Source organism: Acinonyx jubatus, chromosome A1 (genome assembly GCF_027475565.1).
Source record: "Acinonyx jubatus isolate Ajub_Pintada_27869175 chromosome A1, VMU_Ajub_asm_v1.0, whole genome shotgun sequence".
Classification (NCBI taxonomy): Eukaryota; Metazoa; Chordata; class Mammalia; order Carnivora; family Felidae; genus Acinonyx; species Acinonyx jubatus.
Genome location: NC_069380.1, coordinates 95,915,919 through 95,932,007, shown reverse-complemented (window position 1 = coordinate 95,932,007; position 16,089 = coordinate 95,915,919). Strand labels below are relative to the sequence as shown.

Below are 16,089 nucleotides of genomic sequence, written 5' to 3'. Positions count from 1 at the left end.
TGGTCATGGTGTAAGATTTCTTGAATGTGCTGTTTAATTCAGTTTCCTAGTATTATGTTGAGAATTTATGCAACTATATTTATCATAGATATTGTCCTGTAGTTTTCTTTTCCTGTGGTGTCTTTGCTGGGTTTTTGTATTATGGTAATAAAGTTCCTCAAAAATAAATCTGGAACCATTTTCTCCTTTTCACCTTTTTGGAGGAATTTGAGGATTGGGAATAATTTTTCTTTAAATGTTTGGTAGAATTCACTGGTGAGGCCATCTGGTCCTTGGCTTTTGTTTTGGGGGGGTTTAAATTATTCAGTCTCTTTACTAGTAATTTGTTCAGATTTCCAATTTCTAAATGATTCACTCTTGGTAGGTTATGTCTCTAGGAATTTATTCATTTATAGTTTGTTGGCACAAAATTGTTCATACTAATCTTTTATGATCCTTTGTATTACTGTGGCATCAGTTGAATGTCTCCTCTTTCATTCATAATTAATTTTATTTGAGTCCTCTCTTTTTTTTTCTTGGTAAGTATAGCTAAAGGTTTGTCTAGTTGGGTATGTTTTAAAAAAAAACAGCACTGATTTCAATAATGTTTTCTATTATCTTTTTTGTCTCCATTTCATTTATTGGTAGTTTGATCTTTATTATTTCTTTCCTTTTACTAATTTTGGATTTCATTTGTTCTTTTTCTAATTCCTTGGGATGTAAAATTAGGTTGTTTATTTGAGCCTTATCTTTTTTTCTTAAGGTAGGCATTTATTGCTATGAACTTGACTTATAGAACTACTTTTGCTGCATCCCATAAGTTTCAGTATGTTGTATTTGCATTTTAATTTCTCTGAAAATATTTTTGATTTCTCTTTTGATTTATTCTTTCACTCATTGGTTGTTCAGTATCATGTTATTTAATTTCCACATGTTTGTGACTTTTCTTCTTATAATTGATTTTGTACCTTTGTGCTATGACAAGGAGATGAGCATCTTCCCCTGTGCCCTCCAAACTGAGCCCTGAGTGGGTAGCCATGGTGAGTGCTTGCACACCTATTAAAACCTGCTACTTTTTTGCTAGACGTGGGGTTTTATGGAAACAAGCTTCATTGGCTTTCAAGAGCTAGGGATTTTAGAGGCCTTTGCCTTGGATGAGAGTCTTTGATGTTGAAGTATTAAATCTGAGGTCAAACCCTTTGCTTTTCAGACAGAAGCTCAGAGTTGAGAGTTACTTCCTGATTGTATGGCATAGTGCCAGGAGTTGAGTTTATGGTGCACTCTGTCTCAGCTTTTCAAAACTGTTTCCCTGTGGATATTTTCTTATTTGCCTGTTGTGTGGGAACCTTTCAGCTACTTCCTGGATTTTTTTCAGAAGAAGTTGCTTGGTGTGTCAGTGGTTGGAGAGGAGTTCAGGAGCCTTCTGAGTCACCATCTTGGTTGACCTACACTTGTATTTTAAATTGTTACATTCTTTTGATAAATTGAGGCCCTTTTTATCATGTAATGATCATCTCCATTCTTAATAGAACTGTTTATCTTAAAAGGTCTTTATCTGACATTAAGATAGCTATTCTAGTTTTATTTTCATTAATATTTCTGAGATAAGTCATGTTCTACCATTTTCTCCCTATACTTCCATGTCCTTATGTTTTCAGTAAGTTATAAGCATATACCTATAACTCCTTAACACTTAATTTTCTAAGTTAGTATATTTATATAGATTGTCATTATTGATATGCTTGGGCCTATTTTTACTAACTTTACCAATTTATTAGTTGGTTCTTTCTTTGTTTCTTTTTAATTCTTTATTACTTTTATGATTTGAGTTGATATTTATACTGCTCTCCCAGTAAGACAAGAACTTAGTACTTTGTCTACCAATGGATTTTCCACCCCTAAACCCAGATCATTGCCACTCCCCATCCCGAAGCCTTCTACATACACATATGTAAACACTAGTTCAAACTAGTTCCACATAATTCTGGGGATTTCACAGTTCTCTGAATTTTCACACTGCACTTCTTTCAGGGTTGATTTTGGCCAAGGGATCCAAGCTAGTTTTACTAGATTTATATCTTATCAGAACTGGAGCCTGATTTTTTAGTGTTGCTATTTATTCTATAGCTATTTCCAACTATAATTTGCATACTTTTCTATAGTTGGTTTTTGAGACTACTAATGTCACCGTTATGTAGATTCGGAATTACTAACAGTATACTTTGTGTTTTGCTTACCTGAAACACTTCGGATAAAGGGTACAAGTGCTCTAATTATTTCTTTGTGGGGGTAGGAGTTGTTTGTTAAAGTTTAACATAAACTTTTTTTCAAGGCTAAAGTTAAAAATTTAAATTTAAATTTAAAATTTAAATTTAAAATTTCTCATAATTTGTTTTTAATGACTGATGTTTATTTTAAATGTTGGAGAGATAGGCCAATTTGGACATAGTCATTCCTCCTCCACTTAATGGTATTTGGAGAAATATTCATGGCTACTCAAAACCATTGGTGTAGTTTATGTTATTTATTTATTTATTATTATTATTTTAATGTTTGTTTATTTTTGAAAGGAGAGAGACAGAGAGCAAATGGGGGGAGGAGGGACAGAGAGGGAGGGAGACACAGAATTTGAAGCAGGCTCCAGGCTCCAAGCTCCATGTCAGCACGGACCCCAACATGGGACTTGAACCTACAAACCTCGAGATCATGACCTGAGCCAAAGTCGGACGCTCAACCGACTGAGCCATTCACTACACCCCATTGGTGTAGTTTAGATGCACAACCCTTCTTAGGTCGATGTTGTCTTCAAGTTCTGTAACACATTTCATAGTTGGTGACATGGGCTTTTTCAACAGTATTTATTTGTTGTCATCCATTACCATGTTGAATTTTCCATTTTTCATTATCTGATACTTGACCTTATGGTCCTGAAATAGTGTCTCTTCTTCAAGAGACTTCTCAGAAGTGAACGCATTTTTACACCTCATCTTACAGCTGATATTTCAAGCCAGATTTTCTCGTTTGGCCATTTGTTAAACAAATATTGCTGCCATAGAGATTAGGTTGCCCTAAAGGTGTTTGGATTACACAATTCTTAAAATTTTTACAGTCAGAAAATATTTATCAAGACTGTGATATGTCTCATGTCTCAGACTTTGCCCTGCTAGTGGAAGATTTAATGATAAATAAATCTATTCCTGCCTTTGAAAATGACAAACTTAGGGAATAGAGTTAATACCATGTAAGATTCAGACAATTTATTAATTTACTACACAGGATTAAGAAATTTGAAGTCTATAAGATCCTCATATTGTCTCTCCCTGTAGCCACATGAATATAATCAGCAGGTAGCTGGTGTGCATGGATTAACCAAGAGGACGTTTTGTATATATTAACTCTAAGCCAATGGATATGGATTACAATCCTATTATTGTTATTTTCTGTCTTTCCATTTTTTATTTAAAATAGGGATGTGAGAATGATCACTTTCAATATATATCTTGATTAATCTTCTCAAATAAAGTTCACTTTTCTTTAGACAGCAGGTCAGGTGATAATCCAGTTTCACTGGCTTTGGGGTCATTCTGCTTCATTAGATAAATTTGTGTCTGAATTTGTTTTGATCTTTTTGTTAACAGTTGGTCTTAAATGGTAATGGTAACTTTCAAGAGGCCACTCTCATTTCTGTTTTCCAGGGTTTTTTTTTCAGGGGACATCACCTTACTATAGATAAAAAGTACAGATGATAAATTTTAATATTTTCTATATTATTCCAAAAGTGCTTGTAATTTTATGCCTGATTCATAATAAATGTCTCTCAACTGGAGTTGTAATTTAAATTATTTTGAATTAGTTTGGTATTTACAATTTATTTTTGTCTTTGAATTTTTGATAAGCTAATAGAATGCTCTCTGTAATGAGTTCTGGGTGTGCTGGTTTCCCGATAAGGTGTTTGCAAATGTGACGCATCTATATATGGATTAAAATTTGCAATTTATTCCTTTCCATACGTTAATTCCAGAAACTAAATATGTAGGATATCTGGTATTGCCAGGCACTTGTTTGTAGGTCTGATGTAGTCTAATTAGTTCTGTGAATATTCTGGCTAGTATTAAAATATGGAAATATTAGAATATAGCCATAACATGCTACTACTGACATACTGTTTTTAGTTAGGTTAAGAATATATATGGGGCGCCTGGGTGGCTCAGTCGGTTGAGTGTCCGACTCTTGGTTTCGGCTCAGGTCATGGACTCATGGACCATGACATTGAGCTGGGGATGGGGCTCTGTGCTGACAGCGTGGAGCCTGCTTGGGATTCCCTCTCTCCCTTTCTCTCTGTCCCTCCCTCTCTCTCTTTCTCTCTCAAAATAAATAAATAAACTTTGAAAAAAAAAAGAGTATATATGAACACCTTTGGTTTAGAGCAAATGATGTTTTACTTTATTCTGCTGAAATTAGGGGCTGAACTGTTAAGGAAGACCCTTTGTCAGAGCATCAGATTTGGTGGTACAGTCAGAGGCTTTTGCCCTATGACTGGGTGAAAAACCTCATTTATTAACTGAAACAAAATCCTCATGAACACTTGAAAACAGATACAGTAGAACCAAAATCTGTCAGGATTTGATGGCTAAGCTCATGAAAAAGTAACCTGTGGATAAAAGTTTCTTTCTTCCTTCCTTCCTTTCTTACTTCTTTCTTTCTTTCTTTCTTTCTTTCTTTCTTTCTTTCTTTCTTTCTTCTTTTTCAAAAAATGGACTTATAGTGTGCATCTTACTTCAGTAGTGGCTCATAAAAGGAAAACTAGTTTTTCTGTGCTTGAGTGAAATGGGAAAAAGCAAGTTAGGGAATTCTGTTTAATAGAAACTTTATGAGGAATGAAACTGAGATTGGTGGCCTTCATTTGCACACCTTCCACAGAATTTACAGTGAAGAGAAACAAAGTAGAACAAAAGAGAGCATTCGAGGTCCATTCAGACAAGTCAGGATGCTGAAGAAACACAACCATCTGGACCACGCTAGGAAGCTGGGTGGAACTTGGCCTCTTCTGCCAAGCGCTAACATGACCTTGACTTGCAGAGCCTGTGTCTCCTCCTGCCATCTCTACTGATGGTTGATAGATACACCATGTTGTTTAAATTCAGTTTGACCATAATCTCTTGGTGAAAATTTGCAATTAGAACAGAGATGATCCCTTGAGGTGCACCGATGGCAGGGGAGAAAGCCTATCACGAATTCCAGAGCTGTTTTTCAACCCCCAGTGTTGAGGGTGGAGTCTCTTCTGAAGTTGCCTCTTGAAAGATCAAAAGAAGTGAGACTTGAAGTAGTGAATGTCTTCCCTGTTTGCCGTCATCTGCTTTATGTACAAATATCTATATTGACACTGACAGGATTATTTGGAGAGACATGTATGTGTGTGTTAGTGAAAATAAAATTGGGAAATAGAGAAAGAGCTTCAATGTTTAGCTTTTGATAAATACCTGCTTGTTTTCAAGATGTACGTAACATATATCCTGTTAAAATGCTAGACATTTGTGTGTTTAGGGTTTACCAAAGACATTTGTATATGGAAGCCTTGCCCTGTGAAAAGAATCTATAAGATCCTTAGATCAAACAGTCCCTTCATGGCTTTGAACCTCAGTTTTCTTGCCTCAGCCAATTCTTCTCCTAGATTAAGTCTCCAGGAGGAACTGACATATTCTAAGTGAAGTGTATCACTTCTGTCTATAAGCCTGTCTTTCATCGAATATGTCTTCTGCAAGCCTGAGAAGGCCCCCATCCCCTGTCTTGCACACACGTCGTTCTTTCTCCATCTTCCAGTTCTCTTGCCATCTTCTCTCACACCACCAGACTTTAAGCTCAAGCATAACGTGGGAAAGCTAGCCAAACCCTCAAAACTCCATTTATTGTGGGGAAATCAGAGGACACAAAACCCGTGAGAAAATCTCATTGCAAAGATGAGCCCCACCTATTTGAGATGTTTCCAGTTTCAGGAAGTACTGAGGTTGGATGAGGATGATGAAGACCATACAGCCCAGCCTCAGAAATTGGTGAATGTCCTGGAAAAATATAGAGGCATCCAAGCATATATTGGTTCTGGAGATCAAGTGACTTCAGTGATGGGTAACACAGGAGACAGGGGCTGTGAGGTGACTGACCTGATGCACATGAAAGTATATCACACTGGAAATAGGGACAAGATGTGGCTTTAGCCAGAGAAGAGGGTGGGCTTGAGATTGTGGAGGGCTTGTGCAGACTGGGAACTGAACGAATTCCTCCTCATATCTGAAAGCTCCCAACACTGCCTACAGAACTGCACACTGATGAAAACACACCTTTGCGATCACTTTAGGATGTGGCTGCCCAGTCTTGGCTGCTTCTGTGTGAGGGTGCAGATATCGCTGGCTGATAGGTATCATGGAACAGGGATTAGGGAGATGCTGGAAAATTTCAGAGGGATATCATTCTAGGATGTGCAATGGATGTGAAACTGTCCACTTGCTAGGTTCTTTTATTCATGTATGGTGATAGGCCCTTTGGACCTACTCTAAAACCTAATGGGTAGAGTTGCTAGGTATAACATTTTTTAAAGTGTATTTATTTATTTTGAGAGAGAGAGCATGCACAAGTGGGGAGAGGACAGAGAGAGAGGGAGAGAGAAAATCTCAAGCAACTTCCACACCATGACACAGAGCCTGATGTGGGGCTCGAACTCACAAACTGTGAGATCATGACCTGAGCTGAAAACAAGAGTTGACACTAAACCAATTGAGCCACCCAGGTGCCCCTCAGTTACAGCATTTTAACTTTGATCATAAGGTGGTTCCATTTTATGTATGTATGTATGTATGTATGTATGTATGTATGTATGTATGTATCATCTATCAAAAGAACATAGCTACACCTTTATTTATTTACTTTTAAGTAAGTTTAAATCCTTGAGGGATACAGCATCACATGGATTCCACGGCCAATGGCTTTTACAGGAAGAATACTTCGGAATTTGGCATGAACCATGAGTTACTTTCCCCAGGATTATTCTGGTTTTGTTCAGCTTGCCACCAGGAGTCACTGTGTTGTTCTTTGCTTTGTATACATAAGCACTTCTATTGCCTTGATAGATTTCAATTTCACCTTGAGCATAAACACATTCAGTTTTGAGAATAGCTGTGTACTCCCTCTGATTCCAGGGACCCCACTTATAGCCAGCAAAAATGGCCTTGGACTGTAGCCTTCCAGAGATATTTGTTGTTTTAGGAGTCCTATTCCCAGCAGCCCTCCCCAGGCTCCAAGATGGCAAAAGAGCTCTTTGTATCTATTTTCAAAGGCTTTGTTGTAGTTCTGTATTTTTAATACTGAATGTAAAGGTATATTCTTCCATAAAAGCTGGCTGACATGTTTGTTGAATCAACTTTTTTTTTGCATTCTCATGAATTCTCAATGAATGTTCTATAACCAGAAAACTGTCTAGTTTTCTGTCTAATTTTTATCTCTCTCCCATTGTGGAAAATGAACCAAGGTGATGTGATAAATTATTTTTTTTCTACAAATAATCACTTGGAGCTCCTGATATGAAACAAAAGACCTTCTATAAAAACATTCTCTTTCTTTGAGAAAAGGGCAGCATCTGCTGTGGGGTGACAAGAAAGGGTTTTTCGTCTTCTAGCCAAGGAGTTTCCTGTGCTGATAGATGATTACACCAGCTCCCTGGGACTCTGCTCAGCCTTTCAAATGCAATTCCTTCCCTTTGCCCTTCTAGTATAGTGTATTGAGGGTAGAGTGAATAAGTGAAACACTGTATGTATCTAACCAGTCAGCATGGTGGGTGCCCGAGGGCTTCTCTTACTCCCTACATATCCCACTACAAGCATATGTGACCCTCCTCAAAGACATTCCCATCTTTTTTGGTAAAATGACTTGCAAGCCCTTTAAGTTGTGATTTCCTATTTCATATATTCTCTGTCTTCCTGTTTTCAGAGATTCCTCAACATTTCTCAGTTCCTCTGACACTTCTTGATCTGGGTAAGGGGCTGGTAAAGAGTTCATTTGTATATAATTTAATATTATCTCTAGAGAGGCTGATGAGAGAGAGAAAGGTGGGTGTGCTCAGGTCATTACTTTACTCCTAGCTTGTAGATAAGATGAACTGTGTTTTTCTAGATGGAAATTGTTTTTCATTGAAACGGGTTTCTGTTTCCAGTAATGTCATAGTGCTCTCATATTTACATTTGCTATTGTTATTTTATTTTGTCTATCTTTGACCTCTTTCTTCAGTCTGATTGGAAGGAGAATTACCCACATTATTTTCACTTGTCGAAGGAAGAGGAAGTCTAGTAAAGAAACAGAACTGAAAGAGAGACCAAATGGCCCTTCATCTTCTGAGTCATTTCTATTCTGTTTATTTCTCCATTTGCTCAATTTCTTTGAGTACACATGAGGCTGAACTAGCATGTCATCAGGTAAGCAGCCACCGAAAAATAGATGGCATTTTCATTTTGGGTCAGCAGAAGTACATATTCTAGATCAGCCATCAATCTGGAGTCAAATAGTATGGTGTTTTGTTAGGGTTGATTTAGTGGTCTTCAAATCAAAATAACCTTTTGCATATTGAAAGTGAATTATTGCATAATTCATTCTATGCAATAATCTCATTAAGTTTTTTTTTTTGTTTTTTTTTTACATTCTTACCAACTGACCTTATTTGTCCAGGACTTAATTTTCTGTGTCCCACAAGCCCCTCAGTGTATCCAGTGGTAACTGCCACTTTTAATTTACCTGAGACTTAGCTACTTTTATTTTAGTCTTGGACAAGTTCTGTGAAAATGTCTTGTCTGTAATCCATTTCCTTAATGTATATCAGGTAGTAATAGAGAAAAAGGGTTAGAGTTATAGAAGCACAAGGCTGAATTATCCATTAGTTTGGGAATTCAAATTCTCTACTTTTGTTGTTGTTGTTGTTGTTGTTGTTATATATTAGGTTGTAGGAGGTGAAATAGATGGACAATAAAATCTTTGTTTTTGTGGTTCTGAAAAAATAATACTGACAGATTGTGAGATAGTAAAATTGCTGCAAGCTATCACTTCAGAATTTGTCTTTTTTCTCAAAATTTGAAAGTTTTTTATTTTAGCCTGTTGTTTCTTTCTCTTTGTTTTTTGGTGTTAGAGAACACAGCACCAGGCTGTGTGCATAATTTTCAGATGTGTGCTTTTCTGTAAGATTATCTATTCATTGCTTTATCATCTTTTACTCGTGGGCTTGAAATTTTTCAACTACATTGAAATGGTGTTACACTTTTTGATTTGCCAGTTGCCAAACATTTTTTATTTTGATGCCTTATTTTCTTAACGCCCCCCCTTCTAACCCTCCAGACTATCAAAAGTATCTCTCCCATCCCTGTATCATAGTTACTATTTGTTTAATGCTTACAGTGAGCCACACAGTGTGTCACTAGCTTTATGTACTTAATCTCCTGTAATCATTTGTGCATGATCACACAGAAAGGATGGGTGTAGTTGGGATTTTCCTCACTGAAGTTTGCTCTGCTGTTGGGTCTTCCTCCCAATGAATCCAATCCCATTTTAGTTGAGTATTTTGGCACTGTGCAACACTCACTTGATGATTGACCAACTGATGAGTGCTGTTGACACAGAAGTCCAATGCAACTTTGACATCATCTCTGTTCCTTATTTAACCATTCTTCTCTGTCCATTTTAACCCAATAAATCTAGTAAAGTTTACCGCCCAGCTTTGGCGGTAATTGAAAATCAAATTGGAGAGTAGGCCTGAAAGGTAGGTAGTTTCAGCGTTTGGGGCTATGTAAAAGTGATCACAAGTGATGCTTGTGATCCCGTTTCTAGGAACCTAGTTACTTCCCTCTTGAAATGTCTCTAATTCTCATTTCAGGATATGTAGCCTCTTCACTCATGACCTACTGGTTCTTCTGTATTAACCATTCTGTCATGACAGTTCAGTTCATAGTGCTGACAATCAGCTAGTAACAAATTTGTGATTGAGAATCTGTGGGTTCAGTCAGAATAGTAAAGCTTTCTGTACAGTGGACTTAGTAAATATTTGTTTTGAGCACACATATGTGTGATCATTCGTGTGCGTCATGGGTTTTTCATTAATCTCTAACTCTGCTTGGAGCACACTTTGTTCATTGTACACCTAAAAGTGAAAAGGCATTAGATTCTCTAAGTAGATTGGATTTACCATGTATACGTTTTATTTTTTTCTCTCAGATGTTCATAGACATAGCAGTAGAGATGGCTTATCTATAATATCAGGCAAGTGCAGATCCTGACTAAATATTATACAGTAGAGTGTTCCTTGTTGAACATAAAAGATGGTGTGAAGTGTATTTATGTAATGGTGATTAAGATTCTTATTTTTTCCAAATCCTACTGGGCAATCAATTTTTCTAGAATAAATACCATCACCCCTCACCCCCACCTTTTTTGGATCAGTGTATTTGCATAATGGGATTTCAGGTTAACAAAGAAAATATACTGACTCGGTTTAATCACATGGGAATATGGTCTTCTGGATTTAATGAAGATGCTTTCAGAAGTTAAAAATAATCAGAAAATAAAGATGGGAGTCATGATATATTTCAGAACTAAGGAGATCTCTTCATGAAGGCTGGCCGGTGACGGTTCAATTTCTGTCAAGTCTAACCACATGCTATCATGCTATTAAATCAAAAACAATAAACAGAGTTCAGTGACACAGATAATGGAGAGAAAATGGCAGGGTCCAGATGCACTTTTGCTTATGTGTTGTGTTATCTGTATAATTTCTAAATTTTTCCAGACATCAGGAGAGTTAAAGAGTCTGCAGCTTTAAGTATCCTGGTGAGTAGCTCTAAGGGCAGTTGGAAGACATGGAATCTTTGAGTTCCTGGTGGGCATTTTCCACCACAGACTTCACAATTTCGTTACAGGCTGAATGATATGAATGAGTAGTAGCTCAACCAGCCGCAGAAATAAAAGCATACATACCCTGAATCCTCCCTTTCTCCCCTGTCATCAGAAATAGTCATTCGAAGTGACATGATGTTGTTTTTGAGCATCTCGTGGTGTTGAGGAGTTGCGTGGCAACCAAGCATATCAGCTTCTTCCAGTTTGAGTGAAATTAATTTTAGTAGGCTCCGGAGTTTGGCAAATTTAATTCTAACCCCTGTAAGACTTTAACTTCTATCCTATAGTCGTATACACAGTAGTCATTCTGTATTAAGATAACAACTACACAGAAGAGATCATTCATCTGATCTACATTTCTGTTTCCTTATCCTGAAAACGGGGATGATAGTATCACTTAGTTTACAGGGTTGTTGAGAGGATTTTAAAAGCTAAATTTAATCAAGTGCTCAGCAGAATGTAATTTGGTTGGTCTCATTTCTGTGGTCTCCGCCATCTCTTTGGTAAAGCTCTTTCTATTATTTTCAGGCACTTAGGTGACTGTTTTATTGACCTCCTACTGAAGAGTGCATTAGAAGAGATCTCAGAGCAGTTTAGATACGTTATCTTATTTAGTCCCAGATCCTGTTACTGAGATCACAGGCAATATTTACACTGGGTCATGAATTTATTTGGTTGGGATAAAGTATCAAAGAAACATGGTTAAAAATTTCATTTTTCTTTGGTATGATCACCCATGAGGGCACATTTCAAACTTACCAATCAATCATCTATTATGTGCCAGTCATTGCCTAAGGTGTTTTAATTTTGTACTTGATCTCAGGTGAGACTCATGACTTTTTTTTGCAAGATAAGGAGCTGAAGTTCAAAAGGTGAAGCTCTGTTAAGTGAAACAGTTAATAAGCAGTAAAGCCTAAATTCAAACCTGGATCTTACTCATTTCAGAAGCCCTTATTCTGGGCAGTATACTCCCCAAAGTATACCCTAACAAACTTGAATTAGCAGTCTCGTATGCTGGGGTGCTTGGGTGGTTCTGTTGGTTGAGCGTCTGACTCTTGGTTTGGCTCAGGTCATGATCTCATGGTTCCTTGGTTCGAGCCCCACGTGGGGATCTGTGCTGTCTGTGCAGGGCCTGCTGGGGATTCTCTCTCTCTCTCTCCCTCTCTCTCTCTCTCTCTGCCTCTCCCCCACTTACTCTCTCTCTAAAAATAAATAAACTTAAAAAAAATCTTGTATGCTCTCTTACAAATGCAAGTTATTTAGCACAAAGGAAACTATGTAACAATGTGGAAGGGCCTGGATGGATGTTTAGATGTTTGAATCTAAAATAGAGCCTATTGCAAATCCTATACAAGAAAGCTCCATCAATTCATTTTCTGATTCTCTTCCCTTCTCTGTCAGAGAATTCATTGATCTGTTTGCTGGTAAGAGTCCATATTACAAGTCTCAGAAGAAATCTGAAATAACTTTAAAATGAATCATTAAACAATCCATTTAAATTTTGAAATTATTAAGTTTGAAACATTTTGTTCAAAGTGAGGACAATTCTTCCTATATTACAAGTGTACAAATTAGATATAAAAGAATTACCTTTAGTGAAAATGATTTAAAAAATCTAAAGAATTGGGGCGCCTGGGTGGCTCAGTCGTTAAGCGTCTGACTTCGGCTCAGGTCATGATCTCACGGTTCATGGGTTCAAATCCCACTTCGGGCTCTGTGCTGATTGTGCAGAGCCTGCTTGGGATTATCTCTGTCATCCTTTCTCTCTGCCCCTCCTGGACTCATGCATTCTCTCTCTCAAAATAAATAAATAAACTTTAAAAAATCTAAAGAACTATACTATGTATATATGTATACATATATATGTATGTATGTTACATGTGTCTACATACATATATATGTATGTTACAAACTTAATTTTTTCCCTTACTTTCATTTCTCATTTGAAAGTTAAAGAGCATGTGTACTAATCAGTGAGCTCCCAAATTTTATAGCCTGAATTGCCCTCTGTCTTTAGACTCTCTGTCTCCTATTAGGGGTCATAAGCCACACGCAAGGGTCTCCACCCATCATTGTGCAGTTTAAAAAGGATTCAACCCCGATTCAGAGCTTTGTGGCAGTACTCGTTCCTCATGATTTGCCTTTACTGCAGTTGTATTCTGAAATGCCGTCTAATTGCACCTGACAAATACATGCAGCCTCTCTTAGCTTGGTGGATTCCACGTGAAGTGTGTGAAATACTTGTCTTGTGCTTATACTGTTCTTTTCGTCCTGTGGTCCCCCATCCGACTTTCTTACTCAGCCTTATTTCTTATGTAGAAATCTCTCTAAGTTTTATGAGAGCCTTGCATCGTTGATGGCGTATGTAGGTGGGGGTAAGTATGTGAGCAACTACTCAAAAGCCAAGTGATGCAGCAGTAGGGGGCCTATTCCTAGGCTAAGCTTGCAATCTTGAAAGAAATAAAAAATGAAAATTGTATTCAAATGAGGTTTCCCAGTTTCTTCTTTGATATTAAACTGATGAGGTAAATTGCTTTCAGAAGTTAAAATAGAGATCTAAAGGTTATAATAATATCAATGCAAAAATAGCCCAGAGAAATGAAGAGACGGAGAGTTCATTTAAATATGCGAATGACTTGTGGAGATGTAATGGCTTTATTAATATTAATTACGCCATTATCATTCACTGCTCTCCAAATGGAAAATTGCCAGTCCATGTATCACTGGCAGAGACCTGAAATGTAAATACAAGTTGACAACCTCGCTTCTGTGCATACAGGTCACCCATGTTCCTAGTTGAAAACATCATAACTAATCTAATCTCGAAGCAGTCTAAATTGGGCAGAAAAACTCAGGAAGTGAAGGTTTTCCAACTTCTAAATGTTGATTGTCATGGTACCTTGGGCTTGGTCTTCCACCAGTTGAAGTCCTGACGTCTGGCCAGTACCAAAGTGCTGGTTTCAGGTTCTGGTTTATCTCTTCTGGGTCTGCATACCCCCCTTAGGAAGGTGGTGGGGAAGAACCCTTATGGAGGGGTTCTGCATAGTGAGGAGATGGCCAAGGGATGGTCTGTTTTTGACGACCTGGGATACAGGGGATGGTTTGTTTCAAAAACCATTATTTACACCCAAAGTTTTTCTTTATTTGGGGATGAATAAGGGTGAAGATGTTATGCCTGAAAAACTATCTCATCAGAGAGAGAGAGAGGTTAGCCTTTTAACTCTGCACACTGGTGCTTTTTTATTGAAGCAATTGGCATTTAATGAGGAAGATAACACCATTTTGAAGGTTGTATTTATTTATTTTTAAACACTGTGACTGTCCTAGTGTTTAGAAGATAATGTTTTTATGTGTGGTTGAAAATGGTTGGTATCAAGTTGAGTCCTGCACAGATACATTTCATTAAATTCCCAAGACTTCGGTTTTCACCCCATTAAGCTCCATTATCAAAATTGCCAGGCAATCCCTTAAAAGCTTAAAAGTTACATTTCTAATAATTGCCCAGGTCTCTTCCCTCTTGTTCAAGTGTAACATGCTATTTTAAATGAGTCAGAGTGTGTGTTTAGCTGCCAGTTTGAATCCCCACATCTGGGAATCGTCCCAAGATCACACGCTTCCTGTCTGGAGGAAGGAGCATCCTCAGTATGAACAATCACCAGCAGTGATTTGAGGCAGGCATAAAAGGAGACATCCTGGGTGAGTCCATGTGATAAAATATGGAAAAGGGAGCTGTGGATGTCTTGGGTCCTTGACATGTGAAGGTAATTAAACCTCTAGATTCGAATTCTTCCTCTCCTCTTTATAACCATGCCTGGCCTAAGGAAAAAAAAAAAAGATTTGAAATATGGGCAGAGGGGTGTGGTGCCATATGGCAGCCTGAAACAAAATTACCCAAACACTTCAAAAACAAGCAGGGTGCGTTTCTCCCTCTGTTCAGTCACCATATGTGAGCTCAACACGTGAGAAGCTCCCTTCAAGTCGATTCAAACAGACTCTTTGTATTTTGGCCTCCAAGTGTGTTTCCTTGAAACAAAAACCAGAGGAGCTTGGAGAGACGTTCCAGTGAGGTCCCCGCAGGGTCTGAATCCAACACTGCAAAGCTTGTAGAACTATTTTTGAAGTGAAAAAATTTTAGGAAGAAGGAAGATAATGGGGAAAAAAAAGAATCCTTGCCTTCAAGAGGCAAGCTCGCTTTTGACATTAGACTGCTCTGGGAGTTGTTGATAGAAAATAAGAGGGATATGTTCCTGCCCTGATCATCGGAGAAGGGCTTTTCGTTGTTACAAACAATGAGCACAGAGATATCTTTACAAAATCACGAGAATGAATTGATTGAATGAAGAAGCAGTGAACTAAACGGGAAATATTAGTAAAATGTGATTTAGGTTGTTGGTGAGTCCTTGACTGCCTACTTCTTGAATCCAACTTTTCCTTTTCTTGTACAGCCACTAACAAGTGGCTGTTAACTTTTATCACAACACCTCTTTCCACCTTCTACTTTGAAGTTACCACTTGGCTTATTTAAAACATGCATACTGCCTTGGGACTAGGAAACCTCGTGATGTCTTTGGTATTGAGTATATTGTACAATATATAAACAAAGTCCTCAAAATGTAATTGCGAATACAATGAAATCATAGGAAAGAAAATGCCGAGCAGAATTTACCAGAAGAAATCAGCATCAGAAAAATCTAAAGGTCTAGAAATGCATCTGATGTGTCTGAGAGGGAGACAACATTTAGACATTTCAAAGGATCTTATGTTAGATCTAGATTCCAATTCAAGTACTTAATACAGCACCACTGATTTTTTTAATGTGTATTTTGAGAGAGAGTGTGAATGGGGGAGGGGCAGAGAGAGAGAGAGAGAGATTGAGAGAGAATCCCAAGCAGGTTCTGGCCTGTCAGCACAGAGCCTGATGCAGGGCTCGAGCTCACGAACTGTGAGATCATGACCTGAGCCAAAATCAGGAGTCAGAAGCATCAGTCACCTGACTGAGCCATACAAACGGACGCTCCCACCACTGATTTTCAGTTAAAGTCACTGTGTTGAATTGAGTAGTTGGCAAAAGCTTTTGGTGAAGGCCAAATTGATGAATGGCTGGGTGATTCAGTAAACATTTTTGAATACCTGGTACGTATTACCAACCAGTCTGGTCAACATTTTTACTGGCCTAGCTATAGGGCAATT

The 16,089-nt window shown here is 37.8% G+C and overlaps 1 protein-coding gene across 1 annotated transcript in view; it reads left to right on the top strand.

The window, feature by feature from the left end:
- The window catches only part of DTWD2 (DTW domain containing 2), a 525,766-nt gene that overhangs the window by 468,732 nt on the left and 40,945 nt on the right, over positions 1 to 16,089 (top strand). Inside the window, exon 22 of the mRNA XM_053220002.1 lies at positions 8,254 to 8,438. The gene's annotated coding sequence lies outside the window, so the exon portion shown is untranslated. The remainder of the gene's footprint in view (positions 1 to 8,253; positions 8,439 to 16,089) is intronic.